Consider the following 27,127-nt stretch of genomic DNA (forward strand, 5'->3'; position numbering starts at 1 on the left):
TAATAAAATGTAACATCTCCGTGCCTCTCCCTCCCCCTCGCAGGGAGCAGGGAGCTATTTTCATGGTCTGCCCTCGAAGGCTACTAGATCCGGCTGGATTCCAGAATGCCATGAGAGGTATTATGGCTGACCTGGCTGGTGCTCCTGTCGAGGCTCTGGTTGACGTCTGGTTTGCCGCCGCGGCTAGGGCTGTAGACACAATCGCACCTAAACGCCCTCTCCAGCGCAGAGCCCGCCCGGTGCCATGGTTTAACCAGGATCTCCGGGCGTTGAAGCGGTTTAGGAGACAGCTAGAGCGCAAGTGGAGAAAGGACCCGACGGATTATAATTGGATAGCTGTCAAGGTCGCTACTAACCTTTACCTGGCTAAGGTAAAGGCTGCCAGTCGAGCATACTTCGCTAACCGGATAAGCGAAGCATCCAACCAGCAGGCGGAACTATTCCGTATAGTGTGCGACCTATCCGGAATTGGTCTGAGTGACGGGCCTCCCCCTAGTTTTTCACCAGACCAATTTGTAGCATTTTTAAAATCTAAAGTGGAGGCCATCCAACGGGACCTCTCTCCTTTTTTGAACATAGTGAGTTGAGCAGAGATGTCCAGTGCTCCGTCTTGCCTGGTAACCTTTGACTCCTTTCAGCCTGTCATGCCTGATTCTGTGGCCAAGGTGCTTGATTGCTGCCGTGCCACCACCTCCTCCCTTGACCCTTGTCCGGCCTGGCTAATCAAAGCAGCCAGGCCTACAACAACGGAATGGGCCACTGTAATAATTAATGGGTCTCTCCAGGAGGGCAGGTTTCCATCTGCCCTCAAGGAGACACTCATTAGGCCCATTAGGAAGAAACCCAGTTTGGTGGCGGACGAAATTGGCAACTATAGGCCCATCGCCAATGTTTCTTTCTTAAGCAAAGTGGTTGAGAGGGTGGTGGCCGACCAGCTCCAGGCGCACTCAGATGAAACAGATGCCCTGGATCCATTTCAGTCGGGCTTCAGGCCGCGCCATGATACAGAAACAGCATTGGTCGCCCTGTGTGATGAACTGTTGAGGGAGGCTGACAGGGGCAAAGTGCCTCTGCTGGTCCTCCTCGACATCTCAGTGGCCTTTGATACCATTGACCACGGTATCCTCCTGGGGAGGCTCTCTGAGCTGGGAATTGGTGGCCTGGCACTGGCCTGGCTCCATTCCTTCTTGGAGGACCGCCCCCAGAGAGTACAGCTTGGGGAGAGTGTTTTGGCACCGTGGAGTCTCAATTGTGGGATTCCACAGGGGTCGATTATCTCCCCAATGCTGTTTAACATCTATATGAGGCCACTGGGTGGGGTAATCAGGGGGTGTGGAGCATCATGTCACCAGTACGCTGACGACACTCAGCTCTACATCTCCTTTTTGCCAACCGCAGGAGATGCCGTTTTGTCCCTTCAGCGCTGCCTGGGGACTGTACTACAATGGATGCAGGAAAATGGGCTGAGGCTGAACCCGGACAAGATGGAGGTACTGAGGATGGACGCCCACACAGTTGGGGGCCTGGGAAACTCCCTCTCTTTTGGGGGGTGACTCTTGCCGCTAAGGATGGGGTCCGCAGCTTGGGGATCCATCTGGACCCGGCGCTCACTATGGAAACTCAGGTGGCGTCGGTGGTCCGTACTGCCTTTTTTCACCTTCGGCGGATAGCCCAGCGGCTGCCCTATCTCGATGTTGGGGTGCTCACTACCTTGGTGCATGCACTCGGAATCTCAAGATTAGACTACTGTAATGCATTCTACGTGGGGCTGCCTTTGAGGCTGTTGCGGAAACTCCAGGTGGTGCAGAACGCGGCGGCCAGACTTCTTAGTGGAGTGAAAAAATACCAACACATCTCACCCACTCTGGCCACACTGCATTGGCTGCCCATTCGGTTCTGCATCGACTTCTAGTATCCAGTGCCTCACTGACAGAACTGGTTAGCCCTTCTCTCCAAGGCTTCCCTGGGAGTGCTGTCAGCTGAGCCACTGAGTTTTTCCTCTTCCCTGGCCCTTCAGGCTGTGAGATATCCTCTTCCCCTTCTGAAGAGACTGATCAGTATGGGTCATGATGGTCGGAGAGCTAGGCTGGTATCAGTGATGTCAGGAATGCTTGCCAAATGCCTTCGCTGTCTTCACTATATTTCCTTGAGATCCCTGAACAAGGTCTCCACTGTTATGCTCAAAATGTCTCTTCACTTCATGCACAACTAGGGTCCTTTTCCTTTGAGAAACAAAGCAAACAGAAAGAGAACAACCACAGAAGTACTTGGAAATTACACATATTTTTTTTCAACAAATAATACATCAAATATTTCTGGTTGTTAAAGCCCATTTTAAAAAGCAACATCATAGTTTATGTAATTCTTGTCCAATTTGTGCAAACACTTTTTCTCACTGTCCTTAACAGCAGGAGGAAATATCTCACTGACCTCTTTAATGAGAAAAAATGCAGTAGGTGATAAGTGAGGATTTACACCCATAGCTGATACCAGCTCATATTACCAGGGGTTGCAGTAGCATTGGTATATAAAAAAGAAAATCTAAATGACAGGAGGAATATGAGAAAGACTATGCTATTGAATCAACACCATACTAGAAGACAGGAGAGCCAGAAGGTAGAAACATATGGGAATGCTTGGCTTTACGTATCAGCATCATTATATGTTAATACAGTATGCTGAGTGTTATGTAAAAAAGTGGTTAGAACTGCTCCTTGCCCAGTAAATTTTTAGATAATAATTGATTCTACATTCCTTTTGTCTAATGTTTAAATATATATGTACAGCTGAAGTGGAACCAAAATGTCTGCCTCACTTCAGACTTTGTGGTGAGAGATATATATATCACCACAAAGTCTGAAGTGAGGCAGACAGTTTGGTTCCACTTCAGCTGTATTTTCTTGGCAGAAAAAGCAGAAACAACTATATTTCATTCGACAGAGAGACTGACCTCCTTAATGTCTGGTTGTTCTTGAGATGACATTTTACCTGAGTGTATTTCTGAGTCTTTAAAGAAGTATAGCTTGGAAAACAAAAATAAACAGAAAACCTCTATCACTGAAATCCTGTGAGCCTCTGTATTTTCTTTTCTTCACCCTTTCCTTCTCTTCTACCAACATATGATTTGTTTCTCCCTTATACCACACTGTACATATTTACTTTCCAGTAAGTCCACATACAGCTTACTTAAGACAAGCGAGAACTGCAATTTTATTGTGGATTTAGTTATGAAATTACAGGGCAATGCTTCTGGACCTACAAAAAACATTGTCTAAACAACAAACAGAAAGTTGTCACCAAAAATAACATAAGTACTTAAGAAAGTGGCTGGCTCACACTTTTTATTTGCACACCCACAAATAATAACAACAGCAGAATGTGCTAGTGCTGTATGATAGTAAATCAGCACATGCCAAACAAGTGGATGTAGCTCATAATGAATCGTGCAGGATCATTACTGGCTGCCTGAAACTTACTTCCACTGAAAATGTCCATTATTTGACTGACATTGCTCCTCCATGGAAGGCAGCCCATCTAGGAGAAGGAAAACTCCAATTTCAAACCTCCACTGCCTTGTGGCTATATCCACTGATGGAAAAGGCTTCAGGAGTTAACCTAGAGGCAAAATCCGGAGCTGGAGTCCCGAAGGCAGCTCGTGTCATTCTGCCAACTCCTGCAACGTTGCTGGAACCAGTTGTATTGGCTCTTGCCTTTCCATTGGACCATTTCAGCAACATGGAGAGGGGGGATCTGCTGCTTGGGTAACAGCCTATCCTCCATATTACCTTACCTGGGCTTCATGCTCTGGAGAGGACACTCCTCGATTCAGAGCATGTTACCATAGTCTCTCAAGACTGAAGGATGCCTATGAAGCTCCTCCAGAAGTACACTAAGAGATGTCCCTGCTCACATATAAATTCCAATTTCTGAAGGTTTTTCCTTGCATACAAAGTTCTCCTGCTCTTAGGCAACCAGACCTCTAGGCACATGCAGAGGATGGAGTCAATTGCAAAGGCAAGGGTACAAGGCAGCTGGAATCTAGAGTAACAGACACTGTCTCCAATAAAGTCCCATTCCCTTTCTGAGGTTTATATGGCTCAGTTTCTAGAGCTCCATCCAGAGCTCAATTGCGGGCAGTTGGGCTGCTAGAGAAGGCAGTCAGTATTAGTAGGCAGCAGTATTTGGCCCAGGAGGACTTTGATAGGAAAGGTTTTTCCTCAAGCAGAACACCTATTCTTGAGGAGGTTTGCCCTGCAGCTGAGCATGTCACCTAGGACTGGTTTATTTTATATTATTTTGCAGCAGGGTAGACGCCCTTGCTTCTTCTCTAGTCTTCTTCTCTAGCTCAAGGTTTGCAGGATCCAGTGGTTGTTCCCCCTTACCGGGTTTGGGGACATTTGGCTCAGTTTTGCTGGAGGTTTCACCCAGCAAGGACATGACAAAAGTCTACAAGCAATCAGGATTGTCCTCCTTTGCAGACAAGATATTTTCATAGGGAGAAAGCAGGAAGGGCTATGCACTTAATAGGCATCATGATCGGTTAGATCATGGGGAGGAGGGCATGGGGAAAAAATATCCCTGAAAGTCTTTATTTCCTTTAGGACAGCTGGGGTGGAAAGACAGCAACTGGCCCAAGATCATCTAGTGTGCTTCATGGCTCAGTGAAGAGTTGGACACAGTCCTTCTTCAGCATTCCAGCTCCAACATCTTGCTAATGATATTTCATCCCAAAATTATCTGTTTTTCACATTAGGTTTGCAAAGATATTGGCTAAACCCCTCTTACCCTGCTGCACAAAAAAGCATAACATTTTGGAATCACCTCAAGTTAAAAAAAAAAATCTCCAGAAACATTATCTGTCTCATGCCGGGCCCTACAATTCAGTATGCAGCAGATAATGTCTGTGAAGATTCCTTAACTTGAGGCAATTTGCCTCCAGACGTTAGGCCTTTTACATAGCAGCACAACAGAATTTCAGCCATTATGTAATAAATGTGAAGATACACATGCAAGAGAACCATATTAAGTCTTATAATGAAAAAAGGTCTATGCACAAAAGACTGCAACTCTATTCAAGCACTCATAAAAAGGGTTAGAATGAAACATGAGAAGGGGAATGTGCCAGTCATATTTTATGTGCCTTTTATCTCCTCACCTGCAAAGCAGCAATTTGAAATGAAGGGATTCTGCTATTTAGGAATTTCCTTACAGGGCCAGAAATCCTGAGAGATCAGTGTTATCAATCAAGTGAAGAGAATTCTGATCATGTGGAGAGAATACTGTCTTTCTTAGTCTGTTGCCCTCCACATGTGGAGAGCGATGGTGAGGTGAGCATACTCTTCTCTTCATTTATTCATTAAAAACCACTGTTAATTCAGCAGTATTACTCTGATATTCCACAAAGACCGTCCACTTTCCTTTCTTTATTTTTATCAGTGTTTTCCACAATTCAAAATTATGAACATTTATAAAATATAAATGACATACAAACAAATTAAAATACTAAAATGACTAGAAGCAGGCTACTTCAATAGTGTTCTATTATTGTACATGTGGTAGGGCATAAATTGCATCACATAAATGCTTTATTGATTGAATCATTCCACTTTCACAGAAAATTTGTCTTATGTCTAAATAGTCCATTTCACTTGATTAGTCTTTGATCTTCCTACTCCATTTGAAACTTTATTAAGTGACTTATATATTTTCCAGCCAGAATCTTGTCCTGGAGGGAATTGGCATTCATTCATTCAACAAAGTATGTTGTTTTTGCTATCCATAGATTTAACCTTGCCTTTTCATATTTAATATTTAGAGTTTGAGATGTGTGCAGAAAACATTTCCTCAATATCAGCTATCATCTAAGGGGTTGGTGTCCATGAAATGAATTGGTTTGGTACTGTATTAATTTATTTTTTTCATTAATTGCTAGCACCTCTTAGCATACTTCAGGAGGGGCAATGCCAGCCAGATAACAGAACTTTTCAATAGGGGTAGGTTTCAGGCAGTCAGAAATAATCCTGCATGATTTATTAAGGGCTAAATACACTTCATGGATTTAGCCTGTGATTGGCATGTGCTGGAAATATATATATATTTTTTACCCCACCTTTCTCCTTAAAAGGACCCAAGGGCAGCTAGTGCCATATTTATACCATACTGCACTAGCATATTTGGTTGTGGAGTAGCACAGGAACAAATCTGTTGTTCTTATTGTTTGTGAGAGTGAAATCCAATCTGACCCAGCCAATTTCCTAAGTGACTTACTTCTGGCTACTTTAGTAATTAATAGTTTTACTATCAATAAGAGGCTAGAAACCAAACTGATGTGAGTCTAAGGAAGAACTGACACCAAGAAACATTGAAGATTGTGGCTTATGATAGGAAGGATCACCAGAAAAGGGTGATCCACTTCAAAAATAGTCTGCCTTTTAAAAGGGGGGAAAGAGAACTGTAAGTTCTTCTGTTTTACCAGGTCAATCATGTCTTTTCCCAAAATGCCCGTAATGTGTCCTGATAGGCCTGCATTATTATCTGTAATTGACATATATTTTTTCAGCTTCCAAAGAACAAGGCAAAGGAAAGTGATTTAACCAAGACTAATAACTGACCATTTACCATCAAGTCAGTTTCAATTTATGGCAACCTTTGCCAGGCTTTTCTAAGTACTCAGAAATCGGTTATACTTCCGTTCTTTTGGAGATGTTCTTGGAACTGCGCAGCTTGCCCAAGACAACACACAGTGTCTTTTTTCCTCAGAAACTGAGGTGGAGATTCATACTCCCAACCCCTACCTCCAGAGGCAGGCATTCTAGCTCACTGAGCTATTAACCCATGAAAAGCAATTGTCACATGAGCCTGCAGACTCAGATAGATCAGGAAAAAGCTTGTCTAGTCCATCATTATTTTTAAATGAAAAAAGGGCATAGGTGCTTCTGTTTTCACTAGATTGGTGTGTGGCTAGGACAGAATGAACATAAAATATAGCAGCAATAGCAACACTAGAAACCAGACTCAGAGGGACAGCAATAGAATTGTTTCTATGAATGATGTAGTCTCTGTTTACATATTTATTTAGAAGTATTTTGTCATCCATGTATTGGGGTTACTGTAAGTTGATTTCTACTTGATGGCACCTACATAGGGCTTTAAAAGGAAATTAAATAATTAAGGAGTTCCATCCTGTCCCTTGTGAATTTCCATGGCTGAGTGAGGATTGAAACCCAGGTCTCCTGACTCAGGTCAATCACTGTATATACTACATTACGCTCTGTCCCTCATTTGTACTCCATACTGGAGTTTATATGCTTATGGCCAACAAGAAAACTTTCCTGTTTTGAAAACAGTTTTTCAAACCCCAGCAGCAGTGGGAATAACTAATATGAAATTATTGACTGTCTTTATACTAACTTAGAATGAATGGATTTTATTTTGACCCTTAAGAGTCCAGCTAGTCAAACAATAATACTGAAAAATGCATGAGAACAGAAGTTTCAGAATGGCAATTTTACAGACAAGCTTATTTTATGCATCAGTAGCATAATTAAAACTAATTGGGATGGCATTCACTTTTCTAAGTAAGCCCTTTTAGTTGTTGTCACCTGCAGTTTTTATTGTATGTATTAGTACAGGAAATATTATTGATGGGTCACTTTTTAATTAAAGATCGAATTCTTAAGCATTACTTTTACGAAAAGTTTGGCACATAGCAATATTGAGTGGACTGTCTCAGCACTGCAGTCTTCCCAGTGCGACCTATCGGTCACTGAAGCTTGGAGTTTATGGACTTTGTAAATAGAAAGAGCCTCTGAAGGAAAACAGCTTTCTCTGCATGGCATCTTCTTGTTGTTATATGTCATCAAGTGCCTCCAACCTATGGTGACCCTATGAATAAGTGGTGACTCAATAAATGACAACTGACCATAGACAGGTTGTATTTCATGACTTTAAAGGACTGTGCATATTTGTAGGATGATGTAAATATATACCTATGAAAAAAATATTAAAAGGGAGAAAAAGCAAGATCTTTTATTGAGAAGTGCGATATATTTGAAAGTCAGGTGAATATTTTTATGTTGTCTAACATTAGCTACTGAAAATCATGCAAGACTGGTTGAATCTATCTTTAAAACTAGATATTTAAGAATCATGATAAAGACTGGTTTTTAATAAAGACTTTATTTCAGTACAAACACACACAGAAAGAGACAGAGAGGAGGGGGGAATAAAAAAAGATATTAATCAAAATTATGTTACTTAAGGAATATACCCTGTCATGAGAATTTAGGCCTCATATATTTCTAAGAAATTATTCACACAGTTTCTTGGGTATCATGACTCACACATAGACACGTTGTTGTTGTTTAGTCATTTAGTCGTGTCCGACTCTTCATGAACCCATGGACCAGTGCACGCCAGACCCTCCTGTCTTCCACTGCCTTCCGGAGTTGGGTCAAATTCATGTTGGCAGCTTCGGTGACACTGTCCAACCATCTCATCCTGGGTCGTCTCCTTCTCCTCTTTCCTTCACACTTTCCTAACATCAGGGTCTTTTCCAGGGAGTCTTCTCTTCTCATGAGATGGACAAAGTATTGGAGCATCAGCTTCAGGATCTGTCTTTCCAGTGAGCACTCAGGGTTGATTTCCTTCACAATAGATAGGTTTGATCTCCTTGCAGTCCAGGGGACTCTCAAGAGCCTCCTCCAGCACCACAGTTCAAAAGCATCAATTCTTCAGCGGTGAGCTTTCTTTATGGTCCAGCTCTCACTTCCATACATTGCTACAGGAAAAATCATAGCTTGGACTATGCAGAATTTTGTTGGCAAGGTCATGTCTCTGCTTTTTAAGATGCTGTCAAGGTTTGTCATGGCTTTCCTCCCAAGAAGCAAGGGTCTTTTAATTTCGTGGCTGCTGTCACCATCTGCAGTGATCATGGAGCCCAAGAAATTCAAATCTGTCACTGCCTCCGTATCTTCCCCTTCTATTTGCCAGGACGTGATGGGACCATGATCTTAGTTTTTTTGATGATGAGTGTCAGACCGTTTTTTGCACTCTCCTGTTTCACCCTCATTACGAGGTTCCTTAAGTCCTCCTCACTTTCTGCCATCAGACTGGTATCATCTGTAAATCGGAGGTTGTTGATATTTCTTCCAGCAATCTTAATTCCGGCTGCAGATTCCTCCACTCCGGCCTTTTGCATGATATATTCTGCATGTAAGTTAAATAAGCCAGGGGACAATATACAGCCTTGTCATACTCCTTTCCCAATTTTGAACCAATCAGTTGTTCCATATCCAGTTATAACTGTTGCTTCCTGTCCCACATATAGGTTTCTCAGGAGATAGATAAGGTGGTCAGGCACTCCCATTTCTTTAAGGACTTGCCATAGTTTGCTGTGGTCCGCACAATCAAAGGCTTTTGCATAGTCAATGAAGCAGAAGTAGATATTTTTCTGGAACTCTCTGGCTTTCTCCATAATAGAGCACAAGTTAGCAATTTGGTCTCTAGTTCCTCTGCCCCTTCAGAATCCAGCTTGTACCTCTGGGAGTTCTCAGTCCACATACTGCTGAAGCCTACCTTGAGGATTTTGAGAATAACCTTGCTAGCATGTAAAGTGAGTGTAATTGTATGGTAGTTGGAGCATTCTTTGACACTGCCTTTCTTTGGGATTGGGATGTAGACCGATCTTTTCCAATCGTCTGGCCACTGTTGAGTTTTCCAAACTTTCTGGCATATTGAATGTAGCACCTTAACAGTGTCATCTCTTAAGATTTTAAATAGTTCAACTGGAATGCCATCACCTCCACTTGCCTTGTTGTTAGCCAGGCTTTCTAAGGCCCACTTGACTTCATTCTTCAGGATGTCTGGCTCCAAGTCAGCAACCACATTATCTGGGTTGTCCGGGACATCCAGATCTTTCTGATATAATTCCTCTGTGTATTCTTGCCACCTCTTCTTTATGTCTTCTGCTTCTGTTACTTCCTTCCTATTTTTGTCCTTTATCATGTCCATCTTTACACAAAATATTCCTTTAATATCTCCAATTTTCATGAACAGATCTCTGGTTTTTTCCTTTTCTATTATATTCCTCTATTTCTGTGCACTGTTCATTTAAGAAGGACCTCTTGTCACTCCTTGCTATTCTTTGGAAGTCTGCATACAAACACTCTGTCATATATTCCTGAAATTCATGGTGGAATGACATACAAAAATGGTTGTTATTGGACAGCAACTTGCCTTTTTAGAGATGGGTGGGGTCCACAAATGAATGACACCCTCACTCACTAACCAGAGTTAACGTGAACAGTACTCAAAACCAGGATGCTATTTTGTGAAGGAGGAATACTATTCCCCTCAAACACATCTCTTCAGTGCTTACAGTAAAAATTAAGTAATGAGCAATTTGCTGCTCTTTTATGATACACCATTCCTCCTGAGGTAACTGCATCACTCTCTAATGGTTGGTTCAGATGATCACTGATGAGTCAGAATTGTCAAATCATTCTTTTGAAAAGTAGGTGATTTTCTGAAAGGTTCTTAATAGAGATGGATGAGCAAAATGAATAATATTGTGGCTCATTGTCAATTCTATTTAGTCTGGAGATTGGGTAGTGAACACAACAGTGAAGTTCAAAGAATTGCTGATGTTGGGTATCCATTAAAAAAAGTTTGGAAAAGGCTTGAGTAGTAAATAAAACTCAGAAGAGTTTCACTCAGGCAAACGCACGTACAGTATGTTATGGATTTCTTGCCAATTTCCTGAGGGTATGACCATGAGTGAATATTGCTCCAAGACAATACTTAAACTTGACAAAAGAGTAGTGTTGTCCTGGGGGCAAATTGGTCCACTTCTCATGTGGACAGTGGAAAATGGAGTGGACCAATTTTCCCCAGCAGTGCACCAAACAGGGGGGCAAATGCCTCTCTGGACATGCCCTAATTATGTGAGTCCAGAGGCATCTGTTTCTCCCAAACAGCAGTCCCCTCCAATAAACTGCATTTCAACTTGACAGACATTTTAAAAACAATTTGTGATATGGCAGGGGAATTGGCTGTTAAATTTCATTGATCATGCACAAACCCATTGCCGGTGTCTGGATGGTTCTTTGGGCTCAAATAAATACTGCAAAGCAATTTGCATGCTAGACTTTCTTTAGGAATCAATAACAACATCCTGTTTTAATTGTTTGCAAATTAAATTACATTCCTGATTCTAATTCTGAGAAGGGAAACAAAGTCTTAAGAGGAAAGTGGCACCACATCTTACAACAATATAATTGGAGAAGCTTTATTCTAAGTTTCTCAGAAAAAAATAAGTTGTAAAATCCTCAAGTTAGTCATTTTTTTAACCCAGAGAGCAATGGAGCCTTTGTATCCTATTGTGTGTCTTGGCATAAATCCTTTATATGCGAAGCCTCAACCTCGGCTAGGCTAGATTAATGGTTACCAGAATATATAATATTTATTAAACTTCCTTTTATTCTGCATGGCAATCTGTGCTGCTATCAAGCACGTTGAAATAATTGACATTTAGTGTGTCTGAGAAGCATGACATTCATGTAGATAGTAAACATTTGGCAATTGCTGTAAATGTCTCCAAATTTAACACCATGACCTTTTCTCAGGTAAATGTTTTGGGATAAAATGTAAATAGTGATTCACTGGATGTCAAATACCACTGGATGTCAAATTCTGTGCAATGCTAAGTTCACTGCCTTGTTATTTTTGAGAGGCTGGCAATTTGTTTGAGAGGTCCTGTCCTCATTCTAAAGTCTTTTAAACAGGATGACTTGAAAAATCTGTTTTCTTGTAACACATTTTCAGTTCTGTGTTTCCAGGGTTGGGAGGCATTCGTATTGCCTTTTTGATTAACTGTAGTTGAAATGAACTTCTGTAGCGCACGTCTTTAAACTGAATTTGCTTGTACTTGAAGTACGCCCAACAAGACTGAACAGTGACACTGTTTAGAAAGACTGTGTGGTACCTTGACCAATTACCCGTGAAATCATTAATATATATACTCAAATATGTTCTGAAAAATCATATTTGGTAAACTGTATTCTTCTTTTTCCTCACTTAAGAAGGACCACAGAGTTCTGATCTCCTTGGCTCCAGTCCTCCATAAGAAAGCATGAAACAGTATCTTTGGGTCTGACGTATGTCATTTCACAGCTGTATAATCCAGTACTCCTTTACTATAAACTAGAAGAAAGAGGGAAAATATTTAAATCCCCAAAATTCTTTTCAATTTTTGTAGAGTCCAGGCAAAAAAAAAAAAATTACCATCCTCTGTTGGTCGAGATGAGAACTAGGCCTTAGATATGCTGCTGGATTAATTGACTCCTAAATCTTCCTATTCTGTTTGCTGACACAAATACCTCAGGAAATACAACTTGCTCCCAATTTCAGGATCAAATTAGTAATTTAAGGGGAGTATTTACATCTTCCTGTGACTCCGTTTCCATTCCTATGACAAGATTTCCTCAGAGATATGTATCTCAGTCATCAACATTGCAAATTAAGCTCATGTTTACCTTCCAGTGAACAGTCACAAAATAAAATTCACTAAATGGAAGGAAAATAGATGAGGAAAAGGACATGCTATGGCAATCAGATTATTTCTGCCACATGAGGAAGTACTTCTAAATACACGCTCAGCATATTGTCAAGTATAATGAATAGTTGAGGAAAATTACCTTATGACAAAAAGGGATCTTTCATCAGAAGTATCAACTAGTTTGACACTAAGATCTTTTGTTGACATCCTTCTCTTGATGCCTCCTTTATCGCTCTTCAACTACAAGGGAGGGCAAATTCTCAATCATTCTCAATCATTTGAGGAAAAACTTCCCTGACAATGCTACAATCTTTTTTGGCACCACCAGGCAAAAGCAATTTAATTTTCATTAATTCATTTAATTAATGAGAGTTTTCCATGCTTTGACCCTCTCAAAAAGTAATGGTGGTAACTGTGATTGGGGCTTTTTTTTGGGGGGGAGCCTTTTTATAATGACTGTTACCCATTGATATACGTATAGCATAATCACTAAAATTGTATATGTATGCTTATATGCCCACATGCATTATGTGCATTAATTCATATTCCTCATGTGTAGGTATGTATTCACCCCCATTGTTTCCTTCATTTGAATTATGCTGAACCATAACACTATCCATGCTATAGAAAATAATCACAAGCAGCATTATTATCTGTAAATTATTCACAATGGGAAGAGGCTAGTAATATCAGGGACCACACTTCAGGAAACAAGCAAAAGAAAAATCATTACCATGCATTTAGCCTCACACCATGATTTGCACACAGCTAAAAGACATGATAACAAACAGAACACAATTAAATGAAAACTTAAATGTTGAAGGTTTCTTACCTAGTGATTATGATATAGTGTAAATGACCACATATAAAAAATTTTCTGGGAAGATGAAAGTTTTCACTATAAAACCAGATACATAAATATGTCCAGAATTTTCTGATTATTATTCAGAGCTTATCTGTAGGAGGCAGATGTGCATCCATGGATGTAAAGTATGAAATATCAGACCAGCTGAAGCAGTCAATAAATGGAATGGAACATCTGGCCAGCTAACAGCTATTCAAATAGTATACCAAGTTTGTACACACTTTATTACAACCAATAATTGCTGTGAAGTCAATAAGTGTGTCTAAAAGATATCAAAACATTACATGGACCTAACTGTCTTAGGTTTTTTTGAAGATGCTTTTCTGTATCACTTTCAGAGTTTTGACCTTCTCTATTGATTAAATAGCAATTTTGTCTGGACAGCGATTGAATTATTTAATCACACCTGTCTAAAGTGATCAAGAGTATATGGAATAAAAGGCAGGCATCATGTGATTTACAGTCCAAATTACTTGCTTGCTGTAGCTTTTATTAAATAATACAAAATAAAAATTAAATTAAATGGTGACTAAATTACAAACATGGAATTATAACAATTTAAACTTTTTCATGAGTCATTTAGTTTTAGATTGTTCACATATGTGTCAGCACTCTGTGGTCTTTTCCTTTTTCTTGATTTGCCAATAATCTTTATGATTTAAGACTTGTCCAGATGGGTGAGAATAAGCACATGCTTTTAATACTTTTATACCCACTGTTAAAGGTGATTTTTTAAAATAAAAAACCCCATTTCCAGATCCATGCCCAATATACCTTTTATTCCAATGCTCTTGTCCCCATGGGCCAGGATAAGAGCAACATCCTTTCATGGGCACTACCAGGCCCTCATCACTCTTCTCTGCTCTGCGCTTCACCCTTGTTAACCCATCCTTTTTCTGTGCCCCCATGTTTACCCAGACACTTTCTTCCCAGAAAAGAGCCTTGTTCTTCGAAGATATTTGCTGCTCCTTTGACCCACCCAGCCACTTACACACACACCCCTGATCATTTTAACAAGTCAGGAAGGGCAGGGATCCAGAATGCATATAGTGGTTTTCACCACTCAAAGGATCCTGTCCACAACTTTCGGTTGCAAAATCTAGCATCCATTCGCATACGACAAGTAAGGGGTCAAAGGCAACATCCACAGGACCCATGTCAACAACGGCATCTTAGCCAGAGCAGATCTGAGTGATTTTACCTGCAATATGTCAAGCAAATTCTTAACAGTGGGCTGATGACTGATCCATGTTGTAGCAGGCCCCTGACCTGTCAAAACAGATGTATTGGACTCTATGCACATGCAATGGTAGCAAAAAACCTTTGTTTGCTGTTGCCACTGCCATGGACTTGGCCTTCTAATGAGTTTTAGTTTGTGTTTTATTGGACCTCCTCCAAGTTTCCCATTACCATCATTTTAGTCTTTGTCCAGCTTGTTTAATCACTTATAGCTCCCTAGGAAGTCACAGGGCCATTTTAGTTCCATTAAATGGGAGGTACACTTAGGAACAATTGTATCCTCCACCTTTTCCATTTCCCTATTCCAGAGGTCAACCAGGGCTTTGATAGAATTGATTGCTGAGGGAACAGGAAATTCCACAAGAGCTGCCTGGGAACCATTTGGCTCTACCAGCCTCCTACAGTGGACCATATTAATTAGATGCCCTGCCCCCACAGAATCTCTTGTGTTACAGCAAATCTAAACCTCATTATTTAATTATCTGTCCATGCCAATGGAACTACACAAAGTTCCTCCACATCCAGATTGCCACCTTCCTGCCTAATAATAGTATTTTTAAAAAAACAGGTCTAGGGGGTTTCCTGCAGCATGGATCAGGCCAGATATCACTTAGGACAGGCCCATGTTTGTCATGGAGGACCTGAGGTCCTGATCCATTCTGACAATGCTATTTCAGCATGGGGTCTCTGATGCCACCCCTCTGTTCTGTTGGGTGGGCTGCAAAACAACAACACAAACTCTTCTGTCCCAGCAAATATACACTCAAAAACCCAACACTCTGGAGGATCTGACACCCAGTGAGGAAGATGACTATTGCAGTTCCACATTTCCACCCTGTAGCTATTGCCTGCAGCTGCACAGAGAACTTAGGTTGGCAGAGTTGAGAGAAAGATTACTTCCCTCAACAAGGGAACAAGGTCCCTGTAATATAGGCCAACTCTGCACACTCACCTTGGATCAAGTCTTGGATGTTATTTTGGTATTCACTGTCCTGGCATTAAGCAACAATGTTTTCAACCCAGCGGCCTGATGCCAAGATTATCCAAGCGATTTGAATTAATGTCAAAAGCAAATAGCAATTTAGATTAAGACATGCCTCCTATGTATGCTGCTGAGACAGGAAGCTATCAATGATAGCACTGAACGCCTTCTCATCAACAGAGACAAAACAAGAGAGACAAGATACAAGAAGATGCGTTAGGCACTCTCATGTCATACATCACTGGTGACATCATGAACCATGACAGAAGAAACACCCATCAAAAGTGTAGAAAGCACTAATACCTTTGACTACACTGTACAATATCTAGCCAAACTAGCCCAAAACTCATCACAGCAATAGCAAGAACAGCAGCAGGAGCAACTACAGAGGCTACAAAAAGAAGTGGAATTACATGCAAATAGATTGCCTGATAATCGGTATAAGCATGAACATCATTTACTGTAAGTATCAGAGAATATACTAGTGTCAGTGTGGACAAACCCACACTTTTTCTTGTATAAAAGGTGTGGCTGTAATTCAGACTGCATCCAGCTTTGTGACTTAGAAACTAAAATTAATATTTTCCATTTCTTTATGCATTTTTTCTTTCTTGAGTAGAAATACACATTGATACACCAAGCACATATACCTTCAAAGGATTTTGCATGCTGTACAGGACACTTTGAACAGGATAATTTAAAATCTTCAAGGGAGCCCCTTATCTCAGTCTGACTGCAATCATGGGCACGCGTGGGGATGGCATGGAGATCATTTTCAGTGACTTTCCTTGGTTGTAAAGTGCCTTCTCTCAAGAAGACAGGTTGCCCCCTTCCCTACCATTTTTTGACCATAAGAAAAGACTTCTAATTTGAAATGGAATTTTAATAAACAAACACAATTGGGTTTTATTGCTGGATCCTGTACATTTTTTCTGCTCATGTGAGTCTCTGTTTTCTTAAGTGTTTTTAAATTGTTCGATTTGTAGTTTTCAAATACTGGTTCATTTTCATTGCCATTTTAAATGTTTTAGCTTATTATATTTCTAACTGTATTTAAAAAAAATATTTGTGAGCCTCCTTGAGCCTCTGTATCAGGAGAAAGGTGGCATAGAAATAAAAGTAATGTAAAATATGCATGTATGTACAAATCCCCTAATTGAATTACCCTGATTTGCTAGTTAGAAGCAGCATCAGGAATCATGCCTGTTGCACTGAACAGATGCACAGCTAGCCCAATTCAGTGGTTGACATTGCCATGGACAGCATGCAGCTGAGACCCAAATATGCTAATACCAATTAACTGATCACTTTACATGGACTTCACAGAAGCAGTTTCCTGTTCCTCAGTACTCCCTTGTTCTTCAAGTGGCAGGACCATATAGGAAATATAGAATTCATCATGCTGAGCAGCTGTGAATGTGTCAAATCCTCAGGCTTCTATGCTGTGTGGATGCAATATATCTCTAAAAGAGAAGCTCTAGATTGTAATAGCAACTTCATATTTGGAAGGAAGGCATGGCTGTCCTGCATAGAACTGGTTGTAAGGATTCAGACTGTTTCTGTAGTATATTCTTGCTGTTATGTTCCTATTCAGTACCGGCTTTGTGGTATATCAAAGGAAAAAAAATTAAGGCACCCTGTTTACGGTTTATCTGTAGCCTTGGGACAGACTAGTTACTACCCATTTCAGATAATGGATATTCTCCTGCAGAGCATGGGGATGAAATGCTATTACACAAATAGGATTTAGCAAGCTCACTGTGATGAACCAAAGGATGATTTTTGTGCCACTGGATGCTTGTGTTTTGCGGATGTTTTCTTCCCTGTCCTGTCCTGTCCTAATGTCGCTTACTTGGGCAGTACGGGATGGAGACCATTTCCCCTCACGTAGGCCAATCTGTAAAGGCCCAAGGAAGCCAACACAGACCTACACATTAGCACATGGCGGTTTCTGCATCAGAATTCAGTTAAGTCACTGTCTTCCCTCCCTTACAGGTTGTGCTGGTCAGCCAGCACAAGGGTGGTTCCGCTGGCACAAGAGGCTTCTGACTATTTCAAACTGAGTAAATCCAATGGATCTCCACCTTAAGCCTGCACTGCCTGTTCTAATTCCCTTCAATATGTAACATTAGGCTTGAGAGATGAGCTGTATAAAAATAGCACCCAAAGTGTGTTTCAAATCCTGATGCTGCACAGATAGGTTGGGAAAGAGAGAGCGATAACTGCTAAGAAGCACAGTTTCCTTACATAAATTATAAAACTGCAAATTGCTTTTAATGACATTCATTTCTAATGGAAGCTCATTATGCAATAAGGAAAATTAGTGTGATTAATCTATTTGTTACAAAAAGAATCAGTATTGCTGTTCCATTGCATCTAAGTAGTCATGAGTAAAGATCACAAAAAGGAATAGAAATATGCATAAATGTTAGCTGCATTAACATACCATAACCACATGCTATGAGTGTTTCATTTATAAGGCATGATGGGCTACATCTGTGATACTAGCTAACAGCAGAACATACACCATCTGCCCCACTCAGAACATACTGGCAAATGTAATTTCAGAATTAGCTAGAAATGTATTTTTCCATGTTCCCAGAAGGATAGCCAAGAAAGCCTGTTGCAGCAAAACCATCAAAGGATCCTGTGGTGCCACAAAGACTAACAAATTCTATTAGGCATACGTTTTTGTGGATTGAAGCCCATGGCCTCTGAAGAAGTATGTCCAAAGAAGTGGGCTGCATTACATGAACACGTCTACCAGATAAAACATGTTTGTCTTAGAGGTGCCACTCTCTTTTGTACATGTAAGTGAGCAGAAAGCAACTCTGTATACATATTGGGGGTGGGGATCTTTAATTCCCATCAGTTTTCTCACAATTGCAGTTGCCACATGTGCACTAAATGCTGCTCCAGTTGTTCCCCCCACAGTCCTCAGAAATGCTTTGAATGCAGTACCAGGGTGGGGTGGGGCTGCACTGGGAAGCCCAAGAAGGAGGTAACAGTCTGTTTAGGGTGTGTGTGTGTGTTCTACTTTTATAGAGGACAAAACTTAGATCCCTCTTTGGAGGCAAGCTCTGTTTGAAGGCTGTCTACTGCCTCTGGTGTAAAGACAAGAGAACCATGGGGGAGCAAGACTTGTGATGCTACCCGCGAAGAGTTAACACATGGATTGAGCAAGCACTTAGGTCACCAGGTCATAATCTTCTCCACTGTGGTGAGATGTGTTGTATTATTTTCATTATAGCTATTCTTTTTAGCTATTCTTTCTAAATTTGCATTTATACATATTAACTGAAATCTGCAAATTTAGTACAAATCTCTGTATTATCTCATTTTCTTGGCAATAGTCAAATATTTACACCCTTGCTCTGCTTCACAAGAAGCAGACATCATCATATTGTCCTTCAACTACAAGGTTTTTCAGAGAGCAGGGATCAAAACCAATGTTATAGGGACCTTCCCAAAAGGGTCAGTTCATTTATTCATTCTAGCAAGAGGTTTCCCAGTAAATTGTAAACTGGGTTGTGTCTTTCTTTCTTTCCTTCTTTCTTTCATTTCCTTTCCTTCCTTCCTTCTTTCTTTCTTGGTCAGAAGAATATAAGCATGGGTATCAGTTGTGCACATATACCATAGTTGAAGGATTTCCCTTTTGATGAAAAATAAATTTTATCCACCTCCTAATTGCAAAGGTAGCATTTCTTCTAGTTCAGCCCTGAAAGAGGATATAATACAACACTTTTGCCTATTGCTGTTCATTTTACATGACTATTCTTTTGGGTCAAACAGGTATCTTACTATTTTTGTGCCCAGAACAAGATTTTTCTACCCACTTTGTCTTTACCTTTCTTCTGAAATTTCACTGTTTGCCATACTTTGCTCAGTAGCCCTTTTTGAGACTGGAAGGTGGAGGGTTATCTGCAGTCTGGAGAGTTGAGAAGTATGTTAGAGATGGGAAGATGGGGATGAAGTTGTGTTCCTCTGGCTTGTTGGTGCCTCTAGCACATTTTATTGTCCACCAGAGCATTCAGCTGAGTATCTCACAGCTCTGCAGCATTTCTCTTGAAGCAAGCTGCAGTTTTGGCTGGCTTACACATGTTAGTTTTTAAAATCCTCCTTCGCTGAAACATTTTGATCAGCTCCAGAATGGAAAAAGAGAAACAGATGAAGATGCAAGATTCCTTGCTGCTTTCTTTTCTGGAAGGAAACAGTTGATCAGTGCTACGTAGCTTTGTAAATTGGATAAATAAAGGGGATTGGTGGTAAAGAGGAGGGGAATAATGGCAGAGTAAGGTGTGAGGTACTATGGGGAGAAATGTACTCAGTTCAGTCCTCTGCTATGTGGACAATTGCCATGCTCTTTCCTGGGGTAATCACACATTTCCTGTGTAAACAACAATGATTTCAGATGGTACAAAGTGCCAGATTATGATCCAGAAACTTGCATCACTCTGGGTCAAGCTCCGATATAGTCGCTTCCTAATGGGAGCTTAGCTCAATCTAGTTCTTGCTTTGTAAATTGGTCAGTTGGGAGATAGCATAGCTTTGTTTGCATCTATGATGTCTTGGGTACATAGCACTGAAAGATTTGCATACCTGGAGGGATCACATTATAAGAAGACAAAATATGCATTTGCCTTAATTGTACGATCCGTGTTGGAGAGTACACATGCAGGAGTATTGAAGCAATGTTCACTTCTGGATTCAGCTCTTAAAACATGGAATGACCACATGTCTCCCTTTGTGAAGCAATCATGCCCACACTTCTTTAGAAGAAAATAAGAAAACGTATGCTTGCATCACCAACTTACTTAGAACTACTGTCACTTTTCCTATATCAAGTTTATTTCTTGAATAAACGTGAGATAGGAAAGTGTCAGTAGTTCTAAGTAAGCTGGTGATGTGAGATGCCATAGCTGCTCCTTTTATCTCTAGACAACAAAAGCATGATGTCTCCTCCTTGGAGGGACAAGAGAGAAGTGCAGGAAGGGAATAAGCGACATCAGCAACCATTAGAAGAGCTATCTAAGCTGAAAGGAAGATCTGCACATGTCTGAGCAGGTAGTCTAGGAAACTGGAGGGGTTCCTCTCTCTGACCTTCTAATGCAAGAACATTCATCTTAAGTGCAAGTTGAGCTGGACCCACTCACAACAATCTAGCCTTTACTTTTCTGAGATGAAGGTGCCGGCTATTCTCTTTCCCTGATACATAATTTCTGTGTCTTTGTGTGATGCATAATTGTGCCATAACCAATCTTTTCTCTTCTAAGGATTGTGGGAACATTTGGTGAATTGCTCATTTTATAAACTGCCAGGAATGTCTAACAACAGAAAAACGAAAGTTACCTCACATATAGTGTACAGATGTTCCCCACTGACCTTGACTGATAGGACTTTAAAGTTACAGAAGGGCTTTTATCCTAATTCACTTGAAATGCAATGCAGTTGTGTTTTGTCCCTCAAGGAAATACAAGAGGAATTAATGATACTGTAATCATTTCATCTAATTGTGCATTATGATTGCAAACTCTAAATCAAAACTCCTCACATTTGTATATCGCAGCACGAACAAGCAGGCCTGCTTGAGACATTCTTCGCAACTTCCTGGCCATCAGTTGAAGAGAAAGAATTGGGTGGAGTACTTGGATTTATCTTAGTGATGGCTAACCTTTTTGATCCCGAGTGCCCAAATGGTGACACAAAACCAAATTATTTCTTTCAAAGTGCCAACACTGCAATTAAATCTGAAAACTGAAGTTTTAGTTTAGAAAAAACAAGTCATACAGTTGTCTGAATTAATGATCACCTTTTGTCTTCAAAACATAACAGAACTTTCAATGATACAAACACTTTTTTATTGAAAAATAACCATTAACTCTAGTAAATGGAAACAAATATTAAAGTAATAAAAGCCAGGTAATTTATACAAACTTTTAAAATAATTATATGCATCTATTTTTGAGAAGGGATACTCAACTTGGCATGCTTCTGCACAACGTGATTTTTTGATGTTGTATGCATGCTGATAATTTGTCAAACCTTGGCCCATATGCTGTTAGTTTGAGAGCAACACATGCAGCACCCAGACAACCCAGATAGTGTGGCTGCTGACCTTGAGCCAGATATCTTGGAGAGTGAAGTCAAGTGGGCCTTAAAAAGCATGGCTAACAACAAGGCCAGTGGGGGTGATGGCATTCCAGTTGAACTATTTAAAATTTTCAAAGATGATGCTGTTAAGGTGCTACATTCAATATGCCAGCAAGTTTGGAAAACCCAACAGTGGCCAGAGGATTGGAAAAGATCAGTCTACATCCCAATCCCAAAGAAGGGCAGTGCCAAAGAATGCTCCAACTACCGCACAATTGCACTCATTTCACACGCTAGCAAGGTTATGCTCAAAATCCTCCAAGGTAGGCTTCAGCAGTATGTGGACCAAGAACTCTCAGAAGTACAAGCTGGATTTCGAAGGGGCAGAGGAACTAGAGACTATATTGCTAACATGCGCTGGATTATGGAGAAAGCCAGCGAGTTCCAGAAAAACATCTACTTCTGCTTCATTGACTATGCAAAAGCCTTTGACTGTGTGGACCACAGCAAACTATGGCAAGTTCTTAAAAATATGGGAGTGCCTGAACTCCTTATCTGTCTCATGAAAAATCTATATGTAGGGCAGGAAGCAACAGTTAGAACTGGATATGGAACAACTGATTGGTTCAAAACTGGGAAAGGAGTACGATGAGGCTGTATATTGTCTCCTTGCTTATTTAGCTTATATGCAGAATACCTCATGAGAAAGGCTGGACTGGAGGAATCCCAAGCCAGAATTAAGATTGCCGGAAGAAATGTCAACAACCTCAGATATGCAGGCGATACCACACTGATGGCAGAAACTGAGGAGGAATTAAAGAACCTTTTAATGAGGGTGAAAGAGGAGAGTGCAAAAAATGATCTGAAGCTCAACATAAAAAAAACCCCAAGATCATTGCCACTGGTCCCATCACCTCCTGGCACATACTGTAGAAGGGGAAGATATGGAGGCAGTGACAGATTTTACTTTCTTGGGCTCCATGATCACTGCAGCCACAAAAGTGTCAGAACCAAGGAAATTAGCAAAAAGTGGTGGCTGACGATGGTTTGAGGTTTGGCTATGGGGTGGGATGGGGTGATAGTGGGGGGCAGTGTTCTGCATGCGTGCCACAGGTGGCACATGTGCCATAGGTTCACCATCACACTCTAGCGAAACTCATCTTGTGGGTTGGTCCATTTTAGCCTGTTTGCACATACAGATTATTTATTCTCAGTATGGAGAATATAGCTGACATAACACTCTTTGTACTGAAAAAGTTTGGGGAAAGTTCTAAAAGTCTTTAGGGAAGTATCCTGGAGATCAAGGGCTAAACACTGCAATGAAAACTAGGTATGCTGTCAGTGGTCTTGGTATGTGAGGAGGACGGAGAATGGAAAACACCCTAGCTGAAATCCAGTGGTAAGTCACAGCCAGAGTAGTCCCATTGAATCAGTGGGGATTTAGTAAGTAACTCATATGTTCCATTGATTCAGTGGGCCTCACTCTAGCTGCACCTTGTTATTGGATTTCAGCCTCTGAGAGGTGGAATGGAGCAATGGAGGGAGGTGTCTGTTTTCTGTTCTGTTTTGTAATCTGTTGTATACCCTGTATCACTATATATTAGGTGCTAAATTTATATTTATCTTTCATAGCTAACTTAGAATCTATTTTATTTTCAGAGTACCAAAACATAAGTATGTCTTCATTCTATTTTTGGTTCTTTGCAAATTTAATTTTAAAAAATTCTGAAGGGAACTAGGAAATTTCCAGAAGATTATTAGCTTTCTAAAAGCTTTGTAGATAAATCAGTTGTTTTACTTGTTACTGCTAATTCTGGAGTTCCAGTGTGGACTGCAAAGGAATCATTACAACAATTATTTTTCCAGTACTAAATCTTGTTACTAGAAGAGTGCATCCAAGAGCCACCTGACAGAAGTAAGCAGCATTAGTCCCTTCATAGTAATCTAGCTAGCCAAGCATTATTTTCTCTCTAACCTATGCAGTCCTGCACTGCCAATATGCAGTGACTCATCTGTGGGTTGATGCTTCTAAATAAATATGGGTAGAGGAATTTAACTAGGACAGGAAAAAAAACTGGCAAGCAGAATGACATCTGGGTTATACCATGTGCTATTTTGATTCATCCTCCAGATGTAAAACAAAACTAAAAGAAAAGAAAAACCAGTACAATATCACTGTACTGGCAGGAATATATTTCACAGAACTGTACAATTATGCAGTTGTAGAACTGGAAGGAGACTCAAAGCAGAAATTCTTCCTTTTGCAGTACACCAGTGGTCACACCTACGCTCCCTACTGTTTGCTGCCCTTGTTCAATCAGTTTGGAATCACTATTCATGAAGAGGGGCTGGGTCTCTTTTCCAGTTATTCAGAATCTGTGGAAAAGCCTGATCTCACTTCTGTAGCTCTGAAGACACAGCATGCTTTCTGATAGTCCTCCTTCTTTGTGTTACATTCCTCCACATTCTACCTTCTTGCACTTAGCATTCTTTCAGCTTTTGTTGACATTTTCAAAGGTATATTAAATGCATGAGAACCCATCCAGCCTCTCTGATGTGTACACTTGAAAGCTTTATTTATAGGAACATTGGTTATGGAGTGTTGGGCGTGAGGTTTGCAGTGGAAGACTGCAAGAAGGAGGTGGTGGTGGTATGCATAAAACCCAGGTCATTCCTAAAGTAAACAGAAGTATCCCACAAAAATAATGTACTGATGCATGCCCCATGTATGTTAAGAAAAATAAAAATATTTATTATATCACAGTTTGTTGAAGGCAGTACAATCACTGAACACAGTATTTAAAACATGGCATTTAAATCTCTGGAAATTCAACAGAACAAGCTGAAGAGAAGGGAACAGATTCAGTGCTTGACATATGAGCATATGACAAAAACGGACCCCATCTATTTACTAGCCCTATTCAGGTACAGTACTATGCTTTAAAAAGTGAAAGGCTAAATGAGTGGTAGAGTTGTGGGGATGCATGCAAGCCCCATCCTCACATTCTCACCCCAGCTGGAAACAAGGCAGACTTTTCCATGTTCGGAGTGAAGATGTGCAGACAAGAGGCAATCATAAGCATGTCCAGGTGAATGTGCTCAATTTGCTCCTTTAACAAAAGTAAATTCTGCCTTACTTCTGGGTGGGGTAAATCTTACATCTGTGAAGCAGGTCCTCTCCTCCCACCCCACACAGAGCTCTCCTTGGTTTCAGACATAACCCTTGAACAAGGCTACTCCTTTTCTGGGACAAAATACAGATTGTGTTGTCCGTGTGTTCTGTGCTGTCAAGTTGGGACGGAGTTATAGTGACCCTATTAGTACCCAGCTGTTTTTTTTGGGGGGGGGACAATGTGTAGTCTGCATAATTAAATTGTAAACTGCCTGGAGAGTGCTTCAAGCACTTTGGGGGTGGTACAGAAGCACACACTTTCAAGATTAAGTGAGATATTTAAGGAGTAGCTTTACCAGTTCCACTCCCCCAGTGAGTTTTGGCTTTGTGTGATTTATCATTTTTGAAGAAATAGCTGAGATGGGGGAGAGACTGAGACAAACTGGGGGAAGTGGGGTGAGGAGCATGGGGATTTAACCCTTTGCATTCACCATGATCCCACTCAGACATTCCCTTCCACTGCTTATAGCAGCTATTTGCAGTGATAGCCTTTTCTTTACAGTGAACAGCAGACAAAGATGGAGAATTGGAGAAGAGTTTTCACTGAAGATTTGAAATCCCTTCCTTTCCAAATTCCGGGCTGGACCATGGTGGAGATGGAAGCTAATCTCATACTTCTGCTGCCACATAATGCCCTTGATTCAAGCTGCAACTTGTCAGTTACATTGAACAAAGGAACAGATGAGATGCCAGCTTTGCAGCTGGAAGTGGACATCTTTGGAAGAACAAAATTTTATCTCCTTCTAATTGTAAAGCTAGTGTCTCATTTATTTCCACCCTCACTTGTTTGACTCTAAGCCTCAACACTGAAAATTTCATTTAAAAAGACAGGAAACAATCCTGCTCCTCACATGTAGAGCCCACTGATTCCAATAAGACAGTTACCTGTCACATAAAGACTTTTTCTATTTCAAAAGACTTTCCCAACAATAGATCACTGGAAGGGGGCACATTAAAAGAGGGGAAAAGCAAGCCTAGACACTAGATCTTTTCATGGCCATCTGCAATAGAAACAGTTCAGGTATGATGCACTGGATACATTCACAGACTTTGAACCAGGAGACCTAGGTTCAAATCCCTGCCGATCCATAAAAACTCACCAGACGTTTTCAATGGTAAATATCTCGCATATCTTGAAAACCATATTAGAGTTGTCATACGTCCAATGAGATTTGATGGCCCATCACAACAGAAAACCTAATTTTAATGGCTGCTTCCTCAATGCCAGTCGGGAAAGTCAAAAGCAGATGTTTTATCAGCAGAAGCAAATGGAAATCTGACAGGGCTCAACAGGATCTGCTCCTAAATAAATGTGCATATGTGACCTCCCCTATGGACTAATCTGTTCAGCCCAGTAAGTGAGGAAATCTTAGGAGGGGGCTATGATTCAAAATTCCAGTTGAGAGAAAGAGAGAGGTGGAGAAGGCAGGGACTGCTATTTCTCTGGAAGATGATACAAGCTCATGCCATATTGATCTAGGTTGTAGAATTTCAATGTGTTTGTGCAGGAGGGGCACTGGGAGGGTGAATCCATGTAGAGATATTATGTATTTATATCTGAATTTGTATTTTCTTTCAGGGCCTCAAAGATTGTACACCCAGAGCTATTTCCTTTGTGGTGTGGATTTTCTGCCTACGGCAATAAAGATATCTACAACTTTGTTCCTGACCATTTTTGCTTCAAGGAGACATCTGCACGACTTCATTTTGCTCACAAGCAATTCATGGAGTTGGTGAATAGAACAAAAGGGTATATATTTTGTAACTTCCTGTTTGGTTTGTGTTTCCATTACTGTTGTTGTTGATTTTTATGTGAGAAAAGGAAGAGAATTAATCCATTGTCTCTGCAATACTCACAAGAAAAAGACAGCCACACAGAACCCAGAGAGCTTTATCAAACTGCTACCCAGCATGGTAATACAATGAGCTTTGTAAAAATGTGATCCCCCCCAAATAACAAAAAAACAACAGTGAGAGAAATGCAGGCCAAAACTGAATGCTACAAATTGTACACCCTGAGTTTTATTCTCCAATATCGTAGCAGAGCATGAGTGGCTTGTAGGAAAAAGAGGTATGCAAATTTTCTTTGAAACAAATGGATCAGAAACAAATTTCCAGGTATCTTTATCACTCCAGGCAGGAGACTGACAGCACAAAGGAAATAGCTCAAGGTGTGCAATCTTTAATGCCCTAAATAAAATACACATACAATCATCTCAGTTC

The 27,127-nt window shown here is 40.7% G+C and overlaps 1 long non-coding RNA gene across 1 annotated transcript in view; it reads left to right on the forward strand.

Moving 5' to 3' along the window:
• The first annotated feature begins 1,882 nt into the window (after positions 1 to 1,882).
• LOC140707176 (uncharacterized) overlaps positions 1,883 to 27,127 on the forward strand; it is a 41,290-nt gene continuing 16,045 nt past the window's right edge. Inside the window, exon 1 of the long non-coding RNA XR_012087145.2 lies at positions 1,883 to 2,616. This is a non-coding gene — a long non-coding RNA (uncharacterized LOC140707176). The remainder of the gene's footprint in view (positions 2,617 to 27,127) is intronic.

Source organism: Pogona vitticeps, chromosome 1 (assembly GCF_051106095.1).
Source record: "Pogona vitticeps strain Pit_001003342236 chromosome 1, PviZW2.1, whole genome shotgun sequence".
Lineage (NCBI taxonomy): Eukaryota > Metazoa > Chordata > Lepidosauria > Squamata > Agamidae > Pogona > Pogona vitticeps.